The 14,523-nt window shown below is 40.6% G+C and overlaps 1 protein-coding gene across 2 annotated transcripts in view; it reads left to right on the plus strand.

Annotated features, from left to right (window-relative positions):
- Positions 1-14,523, plus strand: part of LOC311424452 (uncharacterized protein) — a 184,351-nt gene that overhangs the window by 121,558 nt on the left and 48,270 nt on the right. The gene's annotated exons all lie outside the window — the stretch shown is intronic.

Consider the following 14,523-nt stretch of genomic DNA (forward strand, 5'->3'; position numbering starts at 1 on the left):
GGAAGAAATGGCCAAAATCTTTATGTCTAGATCCGGGACAAATTCTTTACTGAAGTGTGCAATGAGCTGCAGCAATTTCCCAGTTGGAGAGTTAAAGGAGGAGAAGAGAATTCAGAGCTGGAGTCTGGAGATGAAAAACTTTAATTAGAAACCCCTGCATTCAGCTATCTCATCCCTGCCCCTATATGTAGAGCTCAAACAGATGCAAAATCTTTATTTGTGTGTCTCTGTCCAGCATTTCTCTAGTAGTGCTGATATTCTTGCTGTGCTTTAACAACCAGGCTTCTGAGATATTTTGTTTTGTTGTCTGGTCTGATCCTGCACTCTGAAGCCTTCAGGAGCTCACCCATCGTGCTGTAATATATAACCTTGGAGCGTAATCTTCCTGCAGGGTGGACAGTGTGCTTTCCAACTGGCTCATTTATGAGAGACACAACACAGAAGGGAGATGAGTGCAATTCCAGCCTCAAAGAGCCAGCTGAGTTTGAGTGAATAAGGAATAGAAAGCATCGTGGACAGATTTGCTGGATAAATGTACCTTAATATATATACAGACAGGTCATCAGCCCATGTAAATCAGCTTTGCTCCAGTGAAGCCAGCAAAACCGGATTTACACCAGCTGAAAACCAGACCATACATTCTCACCTAAACTAAGTCTCAAAAATGCAGCTGGTGGAGGTTTGTTGAGGAAGAGACAGAGAGAAACGGGGAGGGATATACTGTTCTATACTGGTAGTATTAAGGGGAAAACAGTCATTCATTTGATTTGCAGATTCAAAGCTTTTCTTGAACTACGCACATGGAGTCGCAGATCGGACATGGTCACGCATCGCTGCTCAGCACCGTGGCTGACAGCTGGCATTAGGTGCAGGCGTCCTACTCATGTAAATTGTTCCACCTGCACCTCCGAGAGCAGATCCGTTGGTGATGTAGTCTGTGAGCGACTGTCAGACCTCTGAGTCCTGGAAAAAGAAAAAGGCCAGGAAATTGCTGTGGTTCCTGTTCTGTGATGGCTGTTACTAACACTGACATCAGTATTCATCCCACCAACTGCAAGTCCTAAGCCGTGTATAGGTCTTTCTAATTTTATCCCTGCGGAATTACTTGAAGCCAGATAAAATTGACTTTCACACAAGAATCTCCATTGTTTACACACCAGAGTTCTCTGTTTAGTCAGTGAAACATGTTTTTTATTAGATTTCCCTTGGAAAAAAAAAAAAAAAAAAAAAAAAAAAAAGAGACATTTTAAATTAAGGGAAAAGATGTTTGTTTTGTTTGGTTGCTTTTATTTTGTTTTGTTTTTGTGAAAATTGGGGTGGCAGTGGTGGTGACTGAAGAATCCTAATGCAGGACCAAAGCTTTGTTTTAAAATTCAAAGATGTTATCAGGTATTTCAGAGCATCCTTTGCTGAGGAGCACAGAGTTATTCAGGTGGGAAGGGAGCCGTGGAGGTCTCTGGTCCCGCACCATGAACAAAGCTGCAACGTTAGCTCAGGTTAAAGTTCAGAGTCTGAATTTCTTGTGCTTGGGTATGACTTGTGCTATAGCTTTAACTTATAGCATAGTTACTAGCTTCCAGTTAATGTATTGTTTAATCACTGTAATGTAATGTTTATCTGTCTAAACCCATATTAAACAGTAGGGTATTTCTGTGGCTGTTTACAGACATTTAAAAAACAAGGATCGAAGAGAATCTTCAAGGGTATGCCTGGCTATATAAACTAGCTGTTTTTTGGACTTCATGCTACGCTTGTAAACAGAATTCACTCATTATTATCAGGACAAAATGAATATAGGAAAGTGCGCTTGAATCCTGTTACACTGGTGTAAATGAGTACTGAAGTCAGAAAGCAATAAGGGGGATCGAGTCCATTAACCCTACAAAGAATAAGATGGGGAAAAAGGCTAACATACCCACAAGATTACACATGCATATATATCCTGACCTGATATTGGAAAGGGCATTGCTGTTCATCTAGGACATGGATTTACTGTGGGCAGGTTTCCTCATGGTGGCAAAATGGACTTGGTCACTGCTGTGTTGGAACTGGAAGCAAATACTTACTGTATAGCAAGTAAATTAGCTGGGTGGAAGGCAGGAAGGAAATGAATAGAATAATAGTACTCTAGTAGTAGATCTAAAGTCCATGTAAACAAAAATGCAGTTTGTTTTAAATGTCTGCCCTGGTGATTCCTATCTGGGCTGAGGGAACGTTACCCGCATTAAGGCTTCATTATGGGAGAGTCAAAAACGTCACTTTTCTGACATTAGAACCCAGGCAACTAAAGATCAATTACCCATGTATGTCTAATTGCTGGGGTCATAGTCAACTCTGTGCTTTAATTTTCCACCAAGTTGTTATTTCTGTCTCCCTCTCTCTCTCTCTCTCTCTCTCTCTTTTTTTTTTTTTTTTTCTCGTTTAGCAATGACATTTGCATTCCTTTTAGCAAAATACCAAGGTTAAACTAAAAATAATTCTGCCCATCAGTTTTAGATTAGGACTAGAGCAGGCACAGATTTACTATAAATGTGTATGTAATGATTGCTGCATGCACTGCCAGGAAATTGCTACAGTCAGACATTTGAAGAATTAGATTAATTTTTTTAACATAATCTGAAGTTGTTTTTGATTGCCAAGTGGTAACTGCTATTAATATATGTGTGAATCCACCTTCTTTCCCAAGAAATGAAGATATATAGAAATTGTTTCCTTTCCTGAAACCGGGGAGGTTTGAAACTTGTGCCATCCTCACTGCATGTGTTCTGTAAAAGATGGCAGCACACCCCTGAATCCCATACAGCCTTGAAATCAATGAGATAATGCTTATAAAACTACCTTCTCTTTGCAAGGGTTTTATCTCTGGTTGTGAACTGTAGATAGCTAATGCAGTTTTCTAAATGTTCTCTTGCGTTTTGCTAGTGAAAACACAGATTTGGTGTTTTGGAGGTTCTGCTTGCGTGTTTGTAGGGCTGGACGCAGGATACCATGCAAGGAAATGTTTATCTTCCCTTTTCCTAAACACGGAGCTTTAAGGGAGGGTGATAGGACATGTTATCCCACATTATTATTAGAGCCAGCTTTAATTACAAAATCAGATTCTCCTTCAAAGGCCTACTAAACCAGTTGGCCAAAGAAATATAAAGTAATTGGTTTTGCTGTTGCCTTTTCAAAAGCTCATAATATCCAAAGTTTGAGACTATTTTCAATCCCTACAGTTGACGTAAAATTGTAGCTTTCGTTGTCATTTGAAAGGAGTAAGTAAGATCACCAGTGAAGTCGTTTCCTTTTTTTTCATTGTCTTTTCCTCCTCACTTTATCCATTGACTGTGTTGTGTTCTGCTCAGGAGCTGTGAGTTGGACAAGCTCGTTTTCATGAGTTGGATAAGCTCCTTTTGATGTAATGGAATATAGTGAAGAGGATCTGTGTGGGATCTTGCTGCTCTACCAAGATGTCTTTTAGGCAGCCTGCCTGCGTGATCCAACCTCTTAACGCCATGTTAACAAGAAAAGACACCAGCCCAATGCATTAGCTGGAATTAAACAATATTCCCTTGACAGTGTGTGTGTTCTTTTCTCCAGAGAGACATAACATTAATTTCCCTAAAAGTAGCAGTATACCCAAAGGACAAAACCAACCTCTGAACAGATGTTGACTCTTTAGGATTGAATGGGATAAAGCACTGCTAACGCTTCCACATTGTTCTTGCCTCAACGTCTTAAATTTAAAGAGCTTCAAACGGCCTGAGATTCAAGAGTTCTGCTTGCTCCAAGCAAAGACTCAAAGCTTTAATTTGTAAGTAGCAATGGTTTATTCTCGTGTAGTGGTGTGGGCCCTTCCATTCATCTGTCCTTCTGTTTAGCATTCCTACTTGACTGCATGGATGACTCAACTCCCCGCAGAGCTGCTACCAAATAGCCACAGTTGGCTTTTTGGCACAGGTCAGTGCTCCTTCTCCCACCTTTCTTTGCTTGCTTATAAACTCACTGAGCAGCTGAGCTGTACCAGAAGCATATCTGCTCTAACGTGCCTTCAGCTTGAGTCTCTGTAGCTGTCCCTACTCATTAATTGGAGCCATATGTAGGAAACACCATGACTTCACCATTCAGTGGCCCTGCCTGTAGCTGGATTGCTAGCTGAGCATCCGTCCCTCTTTTCTCCATCTACCTGAGTAAGATGCAGTCTCTGGAGTACATTAATGAATGCTACAGCATTGTTTAGTAATTGCTGTGTGTGATTCAAACACATCAGATGTCTTCAGACCCAAAGTGTGCAAAATTGCTGAGAGTGCACATGTTGCAACCGTACAGATGGGTAAGTTATTGGGTATCTGAGAGAAGTCACCATTCTCATTAAAGGCCTGGGTTCTACTCACTATAATTTATTGCAAACCTAAAAGACAGACAATAAAATATGTTTGACGTTTACATTTATTTGCATGGCTATAAAACTTCTATTTTATTTGCAATGGTTTTAAAAGCAATGGATATTTCAGATAGAGGCATGTAGTTGGAACGAAGTCTGTGAGATGTTCTCTTGCTGTCTTGTTTATTTTAAGTCTACTGAAGTCTTAGCTTTCTTCACTGTAGGTGGTAGAATATTTTTACACACACTTGCAAAAGATCTGAGTATTTAAATTTTTTTTTCCAGCGTAATGGGGCCATGTGTAAATTTGTGAATCGATTTCTTAATAAATAGTACTCTGTAGACTAAAAAATCCTTGTATTAAACTACTCTACGGATTTGCCTGGAGACCAAGGGGTTCTCCTTCCTTCTGTCATTGATCTGCTGGTTTTGTGTCCTCCATCTGGTTTGACTGATCGGTGACATTTGTCTTGTAAAACTCAGTGAATAATGATGCCAGTAAGGCCTAAACCACATAACTAAACTTCAGCTTTCAGTGTTATTCTTAAATATACTTGGTTCTTATTGAAGATGCCAACTCTTGAGAGATCTTACTGCATAGTTAAAAGGCCCCAGTTATCAGGGAGTTATCAGAGCCAAGCTTTACAGCAGGAGCTTACTCTGTGTCCTCCAAACAAAAGTTCTTGTAAAGGTGGGGACAAAGCCTTTTCTATGAAGTTCATAGTAATATTGAAACCTGGTTAGTGTCCAAACACTCAGAGCCAGGTTCCCAAGTCAGAGCTTTTCTTGGGAAGATACTAGGCTTCTCCAGGAAGGCTTTGCAGTGCGAGATGATGTATTTAAAGACAGATTTTGCTCTGCTTCCCAAGAGTTGGATGATTCATTGCAGCTACTGCTGCTCTACTCCGCCATTTCAGATCAAATAAGACCATAGAAGACTCCACTAAAGGCATAGTTTAAAAAGCCCCAGGATGGAAAAGCAGGCTGAGAACCTAAGAGAGGCCTGAGCGCAATAAAAAGGTGTGGTATGAAATTTACCAAAGCTATGGCTGTAGGAAAAGAAATCCTTGCCAGAACCAGACCAACATCTGATTCCATAATTTCCAGCAGGCCTAGGAGACTATTTCGTTTCAAAATTTATTTCTCTTTTTATGTGCTTTATCTCCTATCCACTAGGAATTGGTTCTGTTTGCTACCAAAAGAAAAAAAGAAAGAAGATGTACTGTACAATTATGTGCTGTTTTCACAGGGGAACTAGGTTTAAATAATGTCTTTCATACTTCGTATTTTTGATGGATTATATATCTGCAAACCTTGATTCATATGTATTGCTTCAGGGTTGCTTGCTTGCGTTCTCTGATTGCACTTGATTGCGTGCTCTGTTATGGATGCTCCTTGTGCCGCATCTCCTTAGTATCTTATCCAGTCCCAGCCTCTAACACTGCTATCACAGCTCGGTTATTTGGAGTTACAAAAACACAACAATTCATATCGTATCTTTGTGAGCCTCTGCAGGCTCAATACTTACAATGGGTGTTTGTCATCCAGAACTTGGTAATATGGAGAATTTATGCTCCACTTGCACATGGCTCATAGAGTTAAAGGAATGCTGACAGTTGATTGACTACTTTTAATGACTTAATCCTGTAGGGCAATTAATTATCTGCACCAGCTAGCAATGCTTCCAGCAACGTGTTTATGATCGTAAATAATATCTTGAAGGGACGTGTTCTTAACCTGTGATATATATTGCTATCTTTAGCGGGCTCATCTTCAGTTATTAACCTTTTGCAAACCACTTATAAATGGAAGTGTAATAAAAAATATGGCTGAAATTATTAGCAGTCAAAATGACCTCCTGGAATATGTCCTAAGAGAAGCTGAAATATTCTACTCTGTCAAACAGAGCTTGTAAAGAATTCCCCACTTCCTTTGGCTTTGAGGAAGGGAAGTTGTAAATTTGATTTTGGAGTTGTTCAGCTCTGGAACTCTTTAAACATTTACTTAAGGTTTTAAAAAAAGGTTTTGGTATAGAGCTATCATGATTGCTTTTACATACACTTGCATATGTGTGTTTCTTCCTTCTGAGTACAGAATGAGGAGCAGAGAAGATACATCATAAAATTAGTTTATGTTTTCAAAGCTTTTCTCCCATAATAGGAGCACAAAATGTTGACCTTAAAAAAAAAGAGTCCCCCAAAAGTATCTGCCGAGGAAAAAGCTTTCCATTCATTCAGGATTCAACATATGTTTTTTTCACTTATCGGCCCTAGCAGCTGACTTTATCTGTGAGCTAATTACCTACTGGCACTTAATTGAAACCTAAAAAGAGCCCAAGGGGCTAAAAATAATCACAAACCAATTATTGAATGTGTAGAATTTGTAATGATCTACTGATTTTAAAGTATAATGTCCCAAGTCAAGCGTAGAGAATGGATCAGGGCCCATCATAGCAGTACCCATCAGCATTGCTCACAAAGGTTTTGGTTACTAACTTGGCCAAAAGAAAGAGCAGAGTTAGGAATAGTATAACCAGGTGGTTCGATTAGAAGAACAGCATTCAGATTTTAGGTCTTTATGTGCCTTTCCTAAAAAAAATAATACTGGAGCTGTGGCAAAATAGAAGTAGATTGTGTAAGAGCATTTCTTCACTTACTGTGATGCTACCTGTAGACTTTTGAGAGCTGGCAAACCTTTCCAAGAAGTCTGGTTGTTGATCTGCCCTACATCTTGCCTGTTACATTTTACCTACTATGCATAGACAAGTGTTTGTTTCCCATCTCCTTCTCAGTGACATTACAGCAACTAAACTGACAGGAAGCGATGACACACAACGGCATCTTCTCAAGAGACACCACCTGCTCTCTGTTACACCTTTATGTTTGAGACACTCAGAGCACATCGGGAGCTTTATTTATGTGAGTGGTACTGTGAGTTTCTGCAGGATATCCACTGCGTCAATATTTATTTTTTACATTGCCTGCTTTTACACGTTCTCACTGCAGAGCATGAATTCGAAGTGCTGTATATTGTAGGAACATAAATCAAAGCAGCAGCCTCCATGCCAGGGAGTTTAGCTGCAACAATGGATGGCAGACAGAGAGAAGCAGACAGAAAAACACAAGGAAACAATTGTGCACTGGTGCTCACATCTGATGGACAGTGGTCTCTGCCCAACAGCTGGCTGGCTGGCTGTAGGAGAAGAGCTACTTGCCTGCTTCTGTATTTGCAAGGTCAAGGCCTCCCTTCTCAAAAGCAGCTTTCACTCCCATTCGCCCTGCGAAGCCAGCTCCACTTGAGAGAGAACCCCTCAAGGCTGTTCTAGTTCATGGCTCTCCGACAAACAGCATCAGCAAAGTTTTGATCATCAAACACTCTCATTTAGTAACAATAGAGATGGAAAGACGGCTGTTCTGCTTGGGCAATGATTGCTCTGACGGAGAGGATGTGATGCAATTGCTATCTGATTTGTAAGCTAAACCAAGGAGATCTGGAATTACTGAAAAAGGATAAATGTGGATGGCCCTGAACAGTGCTTCTTGTCTGACTATAACCAGCCTCAGTGCTAAGATCCCCCTTTCAGATGTATATCTGGATACACAAAGCACATGTAGAAATGGAGCTGAGAAGGAAATAGCTTTCCCGTTCTGCAAAATTTTTTAAGATTTTGAACTTTTTGTGTTTCGCAACAGGATAAAACAAATATTTTGACGTGTTTCATGGAAAAAGCTGAGAGATTCCAAAATAAGAAAATAACTCAGTGATTACATCACCTGGGATGTAGAGAACCCACATTTAAATCCCTCTTTTGCCTGAAACACAAAAAACTTGAACCTATGCTGTTTACATCAGAGGTGAATATTCAAATTCCTAGCCTACATGACCCATTAGTCGCCCTCTTGTGTTGAATCCTCCTGACTTGTAACAGCAAAGGTGCATCCTTATCGTGTCATTTGTCTGATGATGTCCTTTGCAGTCACTGTGGATTAACTTCGACTGAAAAATTTCTACTAAAAGGTGAGAGATTATCCAATATCAGGCTAAAGCATCCACCTTGAATCACTCCCTCTTCAAAAATTGACCATGCTTCTCTGAAAACCTCTGTCCTTAGACACATGTCATGACATGGACCTCCTGTAATCTGTTGCCTCTTAAAATCAAGAGCTATTTTATGCTTGTGTCTGTGGAAATATCTTTTGCAGTAGTTAGGCAAATCAGTGGATCCAGTGGTAGCAGAAGGGAACTTATTAAACAGGAATTTATAGGTATCATTTGGGCACAGTCTCGTACAAACACCTTCCCAAGTACAGTCTGAATAAAAATCTGAATTATATCTGAACTATTGTCTATTCCTGAAGGTATTTATTCTGCAAACACTTCAGTCTGTGATACAGCACACAGTCGTATAAATTAGGCCCCTCAGGATGACCTTGACTGGCCACCCGGTGGACTGAGCTACCTTAGGAGTCCAGAGCAGTGCCATAAGAACGAGTCAGTTTTTCTGTCTCACTTGGCCTATTTCATCTGTGGTTTGTAGTTTAGGATAGGGACAAGTGAGTACTTTGGTTACAAGCATTCTCAAACCAAAGGGAATAAAATGTAAGAGTAAAGTTTGTTAATCCTATAGAACTTGTTACTTCAAGATAGCATTGGTTAAAAGACCAGGCAGTGACTGCAGGTTAAGATCCTTAAAACAAAGCCGTCAGAAGATTTGCCATTTTTAATTTGTCTAGTTGCCTGGACTGAGGATTAAAGGGCCTTCCCTCCCTTATCACTGCTTGCTTTGGGTTTGCAAAAGGCAGCATTCTCTTTACAGTTAGGACATCAAGGACAAAGGTCCAATTTGAGTTATTTCCTTTTATACAGCATCGCTAATTTTATAGTTTGCTCTGAAAACAATACGCTTTTTAACTTGATCCACAAAGCAGCTAATGAGCTATAGGCATGCAATCCAAGCAATCCTGAATATGAAAACCAGACACCCCAGTGGAAGGCTCCCAGGATTTCAGGCCTGCTGAACCTATTTATTCCTCTGAAACTTATATTTACACTTTACCCATCTGCCCTTCATCCATCCCTTCTGCAAATGAAAGGTATATAAGGGCTGTATGACCCCGTATGTTAGGAGTTAGATGTGGTTTCAGTAGTTTGTGATTCCTCTGTTGGACCTCTGCAAAGATAATAATTGCCCCAGTAAAGCCTAGTCCAATCAAGTGGTAGTTAATGAATGAGCCTTGGACCATTTCCTTAACTGCCTTTGGTTTTAATTCTTGTCCAATTTTTGAGTCTGGTCTAAGTCTGAAACCTCAAGGTCTCTCTGACTTTTCCCATTGCCTAGTAATTAGGGAAAAGCATTAGCCAGGATTACTGGAAGGCACTGATTAAATACCCCAGCCCTTTTTGATGCCGAATACATCATCAGGAGAAGAGAAAAGAAAACATCCTGTCGTCTGGGATGAACATCTTACCCTGTCTGCTGCTTAAACGTGGAGCTTGGAAGAGATCCTTTTTGTATCATGACCTTGAATGCAGATAAATGGCAGCTTATTTCTGGCAGACTTTCAATTCCTGCATTCCCAAGCAGAACATCCCCTTCTGCGTTAAACACCTTCTTGCAGGTTTGAATTTAACACACGCAGAATTTCATCTTGACCGTGTCAAAACAGCTCTGAGCTCACTTTTACATTGCAGGCCCAGGAATTCTTTGGCTAAAGTCTTGGAGACACAAGGAGTTATCTGAATTCTTCCAAGCTTCCTTTATATTATTGCCTCCGGATTCAGGAGAATAAAATTGGTGTCCAGTTTAGAGATCCCATATGCCCCAGAGTGTTAAAAAATTGTAGGTAGTGTAATAGAGCACCAGGCATGTGCCTTCCAAAGCAGAACAGGCAGCCCTAGGTCATTTTAGCCTACGTCCTTTGTTAATTGTTGTTTGTGGATCAGATTTTCATTTGCCCATTTCTCTGCGGGTTATAAGAATGGCTGGTATCTCAGGCCCATTTCTGTCAGCGTCTGGCTCTCTCTATTCAACAATCCAGATGTTTTTTACCATAGACATTTTACAAAAGCCTAAAACAAATAAATACACGGCCCTATCCCTTCACCCCTCTTGGGATTAAATATTCCCAGAGTGTTATTACGGCTAATGCATGTTTTCTTTCTGTTAAACAACAGCAGCAGTGAACAGCAAATTCACACAGACACCATTGCAGCCTCGTACATACCAGTGCTTGAGAATCACGGTCACAACACAGCCCGGAGCCGGCATCCTCTCTCCCACTGGGACCCTGCCCCAGTGGGCGTCTTGCAGCTGATGTAAGCGGACAGTGTGTCAGCAAGAAAACCGCTGCGCCAGGGCCCTTGACCAGGCTGGATGTGCAGCACGTAAAGTAAACAAAATCCCTCCCTCCCCTGCATCCCCTTCCCACCACCAATAACCAATATTTACAAACGAGATGATTTGTAGCTACATCAGTGGAACTTTAAAACAAGCATTTCCCTGGCAGTTTCATTTGAAATACCAAGTGGTTTTCTAATGGGAAAAATTAACCAAGAGCTCTTACATTTCTTTTCTGTTGTTGTTTATAATCACGGTCGACAGAAACGTCATCTTGTAATACTTCACCCACTTATCTTGCCACACGATTATTCATAACAGAAGTGGGGATGGGACTATAAGAGGCTTCTGTGATTGTTGTATTTTGCAACCTCCTCCTATTTTTAAAAGGAATATAGTCCAGAACCAAACTGTGTGTATTTAAATCTGCCCAACATCACCTCATTGCCACTTGAAACTGTTAATGCTCTTAGGTTCTGCGTGTAGTTAAAACATCTTGGGAGCTGTGCTGAATTATGCTCCTAGGGAATTAATGGTGCAGAACTCTGCCAGCCTTGCCGCACTTGGTTGCCCTCTCCAGCCATGCGGGCTGTGCTGAGAAGGGACGTGGCTGCTCTCCATCTTATTCCCACTGATGAGTTATTTTGCACCAGTTGTAGCCAGAGAAAAGAGTCTGGTCCGAGATCATCATGTACCTGATTGGCTTAGCTACAGGAGCAAGGCTGGGAAATTTAAACAGTAGGTTAGAAAGCCACAGAAATGAGCTAGGAGATAAAGGCAAATGTTTTATTAAATGTTGATGGATGTGGCTCTGTGACCACAATTACTTGCTTAGACAAAGAGCAAGGTGAGTGGTTTGCTGCAATAGCCCAACAGTATGCTCCAGAGGTGACCTTTAGGCTTGAAAATGTAGAGCCTGATGCATCCATATGTTGCTCTGTTGAATGTTATGCAGCCTCAATTCCTGTCTTTCCAAGATTCTTGGGAACAACCATTTACTGAGGACATAAGGACCTTAGTACACAATTCAGTAGAAACCCAAAGAGTAGCAAGAAGCCTTATACCCTGAACTGGGAATATAGCGATGTTGAATTGAGTCCTCAGTCATCATCTTTTTTTTGTTGTTGTTCTGTGTCTCATCTGGGACTAATGACCAGGCTACTAATTAGTGCCAGTGGAAGAAAAGAGCTTAAATGCAAATGTAACCACAAAGAATAGATTGCAATTTCCCAAACAAATTTAAGAAAAGCCAGCGAGTATAGACCGGTTGCTGGAAAGTTTAGCTAAGTTAATTGTGAATTGCTTTGAAGTCAGTGAATGTCAACAAACATATATACATAATTATTTACCACCACATTATTTAGGAATTTTCATGTGACAAAACACTAAGCTATTCAAAACACATTTCTTCCACTTTATTATTGTTTATGAATATCTCCTCGAGTTCCCAGGAAAAATAAAACCCCTGTTACAGAAGGCGTTATGTAAGTAGATAAAAGGTGCAATGCTCTGGTTAGCGAGGTGGGTATAACACGGGAGAGGAACAAGTATGGAGAAATGAAGTCACCAAGTTAATTAGTTGCAGACCCACTAATACAGCTCATTCCCATGAATGGCTTTCCACTGAGAAATTCTTCTTGTGGCTACATTTACAGACACAGGCAGTGCTGGAGCTTCAGCCTGTCGACTGCCATCACCTCGTGGAGTCTGTCATTCTGCTGAGCCAGCTGTCCTTACGAGTTCAAGGAGAAAGATCAGTTTGTGCACTTTGATATCTCCTCTTCAGGGACGGTGGTGAGACTGTTCCCAGAACTTGAGGGATTTGCGTCGCCTCTGAAAACCAAATAATCTCTGTTTGACTGTGTTACGAGGGTAACTTCTATGGGATTTTTTGCTTTACGCATGCAGATCTTATACCTCTGCAGATCCTGCAAGCGTACAGTCTCCCACACAAGTAACAAATTAGTGTTTCTTGCTCCAGGCAACCTTGGTTCTGCAGTTCTCATACACCTGGCAATTATCAACAGCAGCATCCGGCTATCTGCAGTGGGTTTTAATGTCTCGTGTATAAATCTATTCTTAAATTACACCAACCATCCACCCTGGAACAAGAAGTAAGACCAAGGCATTATCTGTATTCTGTGCAAAGGATGAAGTGTAATGTCTGCAGTGATACAGAACAGCCACAGGTCTGTCGTGCTACTGCACCAGACAGACAGGATTGGATTATTATTACTGGACAAGCAAGCAGGCAGAAGAAGGTAATTAAAGGAATCTGGAACAAATTGTCCCCATAGGAGCTGATGATGTGACGGTGACTTATGCCAGCAGAAAAGCTGGTCCACTGAGGCTCATCTAAGAAGTTAGGGTTATTGAGTTAAAAATTGCTAAAGGTGTATTTTTGCCTTCAGCTGATGAGGAGATGGATGCTCTGCCTAATTATCACAACTGGAAACCTTGTTTGGAATAAACAGATAAGCTTTCATAAATCTGGAGCTGTATGTGATATGATTGACACCTTGCACTTAATTGTGGTGTATTGGAGGATGCTTCAACAAAGCATACAGAACCAATGACACAAGGGTGGAACTGTGTTTTGGCAAAAAGAATTAAAAAAACTAGCCCCCCCTTCTTGTTTCCACCGTGGCTAATGGGATCTTACCTTGTGTTTCAGCATGAAATGTGTTAGGATTAAGGAGCTCAGTTCTGATTCCACCTGGATCCATTGCTGTTGATTCCAGTTAAGTTAATCCTGTTTCATATCAGGATAAGCACCATCAGAGAGCTGTTTCTAGCAGAGAAATTCAGAAATAGCTTTAGGACCTGAAATCCTGGTTTCCTCACCCGACCCCAGTTTCAGCTTCAGGGTTGTGTAGGAGAGGAATCACTAACAGACCAGACTCAGATCTGCCTTTAAATAAGCTTTTCCATTTCTAATAAAGCCTTTCAGTCCCAAAGCACTTCCAGCTTACAAAAAATCAGCTTGCATGCATGCACTGCAGGGGCTGTAAATGGCTGTCAGTGGCTGTCCATCATCATTCAAAGGACGTTTTTCTGGAATCTTTTTTCTTCCATCCACCCAAAATGGATTGGTCATTTATTTTGCTCATGTCACTTAAAAGGCTTTGCCTTGGAAAACTCTTCTAGCACTTTTGAATCAAACACTTTGAAGGCCAGATGGGTCCCTGCATCATGCTTCCAGGGAGCCTGGGTCTGCATCAGCTCTTTTAGGGATTTCAGTAAGCCAACTCTGACCTATAGCAACGTCTTCAGTTGGCAGGTCTGAGAGCTGCACCTCTTGCTCTCCAGAGTGTGGTGGATTTTCAAGGATTAGCTTTTGCACTGACAGGAAAAAATGCTGGGGTATAGAAAGTAAGGGCTCCTCTCAATAATCTGTAACTGGTAGTTCACCATTTTCCCATTCCATCATTATTTCAACATTTACCTTCTTCTCTGGGACAAAAAAGCAGCAGCTCATAAATTGATCGTTTGAAAGGAAAAAAAAAAAAAAAAGGAAAAACAGTGAGATTAAAAATGTGGACTGGGGTACTTGAAGCAGTGTGTTTCAAGCATTTTGAAATATCTTGCTCTGATTTAATAGTAAAAGATTTACAAACTTCTTTTAGTAGAAATTAACATTACTCAAGTTCTGGAGAAAAAGAAAATTTATGTTCAGTTTGAAAAACTAAAAAGAAAAAATTCAAAAATTCTGGTTTTCAGACACGGGAGTTAAATTAAGACAAGATTTGGAACCAGAGGAGAAACATAATAAAAATGTTTTCCATTATGTTCCCATATGTGCTGAAAGCCAAATTTCCTA

Source organism: Aythya ferina (genome assembly GCF_964211825.1).
Source record: "Aythya ferina genome assembly, chromosome: 27".
In the NCBI taxonomy this organism is placed as follows: domain Eukaryota; kingdom Metazoa; phylum Chordata; class Aves; order Anseriformes; family Anatidae; genus Aythya; species Aythya ferina.